The 3,408-nt window shown below is 46.0% G+C and overlaps 1 long non-coding RNA gene across 1 annotated transcript; it reads left to right on the top strand.

The window, feature by feature from the left end:
- Positions 1 to 1,934: 1,934 nt before the first annotated feature.
- Positions 1,935 to 3,192, top strand: LOC123041073 (uncharacterized). Its single transcript, XR_006418359.1, has 2 exons — positions 1,935 to 2,333; positions 2,914 to 3,192. It is a non-coding gene; the product is annotated as an uncharacterized lncRNA (long non-coding RNA).
- The last annotated feature ends 216 nt before the right edge of the window (positions 3,193 to 3,408 follow it).

Genomic DNA, 3,408 nt, shown 5'->3' with positions numbered 1-3,408 from the left:
CTCCCTTCAAAGTCAAGGCTGACCCCAGCATCCTGATAAACGATGAAGATTATCCATGGTTACGGCGCAATAAGCAAATGACACAAGCGAAGAAAAAGTGAAGACTTTCTCCCGCAACTATTATGATAATACCATGCCAACTTTGTAACAGACGAGTATGATACCATTATCTGTTTTGTACATGCACATGCTATGTGGGTGAATTTATGATACCATGCCAACTTTCAACTTTTTCATAGTTCATTTGAAATGCTTTAATGTCTTATGGTTCGACCCTCGTAATAATTAAAAATAGCAACAATAAGTATTTTGTTGTAAGTAGAAACAAAATAAAATAAATAAAACAAGAAAGAAAACAAAAAAACAAAAAAAGTATTTTCAAATTTGAAAACTAATGGCACTAACAAAAAGTATATAATTTTTCTAAAACTAAAAGCAAAAAATAATTAAAAAATAAAGCAAAAAAACAAAAGAAAATAAATAATGCAGAAAAAAAACAAAAAACTGGAAAATAATTAAAAATAGCAACAATAAGTATTTTGTTGAAGTAGAAACAAAATAAAATAAATAAAGCAAGAAAGAAAAAAAACAAAAAAAGTGTTTTCAAATTTGAAAACTAATGGCACTAACAGAAGGTTTATGATTTTCCTAAAACTAAAAGCAAAAAGAAATAAAAAATAAAGCAAAAAACAAAAGAAAATAAATAATGCAGAAAACAAAACAAAAAAACTGAAAAAATAATAATAATAGCAACAATAAGTAAAGGAAACAAAAAAATGCCTCCTACTGGGCCCCCACGGCCTGAATACGACTAGAAACCCTACCATGGGCCAGGATTCAGGCCCGAGTAGGCCCAGAAGGCCCATCAGGCAAAGCAGTAGCAAGTAGGCCCGCAAGCCTGTGGTGGAGAGGAGCTCGAGAGGGGTGCGGCAGTGGGGCTTATAAACCACTGCGCGCCCCTCTCAACTAGCGAGGTGGGACTAATCTTTGGCCCCGACGCGGGCAGCACAGGGGCCTTTGGTCCCGGTTGGTGGCACCAACCGGGACTAAAGGGGGGCATTGGTACCGGTTGGTGCCACGAACCGGTACCAATGCCCACCCTTTAGTCCCGGTTGGTGCCACCAACAGGGACCAAAGGCCGCTGCTTCCCGCCCTTTGGGCTGCTGAAAAGAGGCCTTTGGTCCCGGTTGGTGGCACCAATCGGGACTAAAGGGAGCATTAGTCCCGGTTGGTGCCACCAACCAGGACTAAAGGCTTTGCTATATAAGCAGCACTTAGCAGTTTCCGGCCAAATCACCCACTTCTCCCCCGACGCCCCCTGCTCCTCCTCGTCGCCGTCGCCGCCCGACGCCCCTGCTCCACCTTGCCGTCGCCACCGCCGCCGATGCCGTCAGGCTGCTCGCCATCGCCGTTGCCGCCGCCCCCTGTGAGCACAGCCTGCTCCCGCGCCCCTCCCGTCCTGCTCCCCTGCGCGGCCACCACGCCGCCGCCCCTGCACGGCCGCCGCGCCACCGCCCCTGCCCTGCGCGGCTGTCGCGTGTCGCCCCTGTCCTGTGCGGCCGTCGCGCGTCGCCCCTGTCCTGCGCGGTCGGCGCGCCGCCGCCCCTGCCCTGCGCGGCCGCCGCGCCGCCGCCCCTGCCTTGCGCATTTTTTTTCTCCTCTATTCCTTTCATAAGTGTATTTTTTTTGTTCATAAGTGTATTTTTTTTGTTCATTGCATTTTTTCATATATATAATGTATATATGTAAATCTGAGAACAGTTTTTAAATAACCGGGTAAAATGGTTTGGTTTTTCTTCTGGTTTTGATCGGTTCAGTTTTTTGGGGGCTGAACTTTTCTTAGGTTGGTTTGTTTTTGGGTATGTAGAAGAACCAATTCGGGTACAGTTGGTTATGGGCTTAATAAGTTTGGTCTAACACGGGTGTAAACTACAGGTCCAACCGGTTCCTCGCCCTGGAGCAAGCCCAATCACGCATTCACCCTAACTCAAACCCCGATTCCATCTCTCCCTCGGTCCCTCCATCCTCCAGGCCTCCGTCGCCGCCGGCCACCAAGGCACCAACCACCTCCTCGGAAGCAGAGCCTCGAAGGCAGCGCTGCCTCGCCGATGCAAGCGGCCCGTCATCGCCCACGGGGCGCTCTTCCTCGTGCTCTCCCTTGCGGGCCTGGCCGGTTCCCTCGACCACACATCTTGTCTCCTCACCAACCACGACGCCGGCCACCTGCTCCGTCGTCTCCGGCAGAGGGTACTCCACCTAGCTGCAGCACTCATGCGCTTGCCCCCGCCCTCGAGTTCGTCGACGGTGCTGTCCTCCAGCCGCAGCCGCCGTAGGTACAGACCCATCGATCCATCTCCCCCCTCGCCCCCATTTTTTTCCTTGATCCAACCCATCAATCCATTAGACACTGTATATTTTTGGCGCTGGTAGAAATCAGATCCGCAAAGAATTACCTCCGGCAGTAGCAGTTGTTGTGGTGTTCTGGGTATGTACAGTAGTAGAAACAAGTGACCCATCTATGCAAATAATCTTCAGACTAAAAGTAAAAGTATATGAGCATTGGATGCTACAATGTCTGAATCTTGCATGATACAGTGTCTGAATCTTGCATGGAAAGATGCAGCAGTACTGTCCCCTTTTTTTGATTAATCTGTATTTTGTTGACCTGTAATGAACCATGTTAATTGTGGCTATATGCATCTATGATGCAGATGTTCAGGGGTAATAAAACTTCCATTTTTCTAACAATTTTTAAAATTTGTTTAGGCCTCTTAGGGGAAACCTGTTTGATTAAAATTATTAACAACAGTTTTTGAAATTGGCTAGAGATGATTTGCCATATTGTGAATGAGAACTCGGTGTCAATGTAAAGATATATCATGGTTACAAGATCTAAAAATTGTGTCTTTTCAGATCAAAGTACAGGCTGACTACTACTGCCATGAGGACTCGGTGACATCCATCATCGGCAGATGACGTAACGCAATCCCTGCTTGGAATCAATTATCACCCTTAATTCAGCTCCGTTTGTTATTACCTCTGTACTTCAAGTGTTGGTTGTGCAGAATATGTAAGTTGTCAAGTGTAATATTTGTGCTGCAAAATCTGTGTTTGGCACTAGTACATGTTATGAACTATCAAGTGTTCATCAATTTAAGTATTGGTAGTGCAGAATATGTAAGCTGTTATTAAGCTGGTGCTATGTTTTTAGATGTCCAACTGCATGATCGTTCATATATTGAGCTGTACATGTATGGGTGGGTAACTGATATAGAACCATAGGCTAAAACCATAGTTCCTAGAATGGGTTAGTTTGGTTTTGGGGAATTTGTCATGTGGTTTAGTTTGGGCTGGGTGGCAATGCCAATTATGTGGGGATAGTTTGGTTCAGTTTCCAAAGCGACATCA

Source organism: Triticum aestivum, chromosome 2B (genome assembly GCF_018294505.1).
Source record: "Triticum aestivum cultivar Chinese Spring chromosome 2B, IWGSC CS RefSeq v2.1, whole genome shotgun sequence".
Classification (NCBI taxonomy): Eukaryota; Viridiplantae; Streptophyta; class Magnoliopsida; order Poales; family Poaceae; genus Triticum; species Triticum aestivum.
This window is presented reverse-complemented; position numbering and strand designations above follow the sequence as displayed.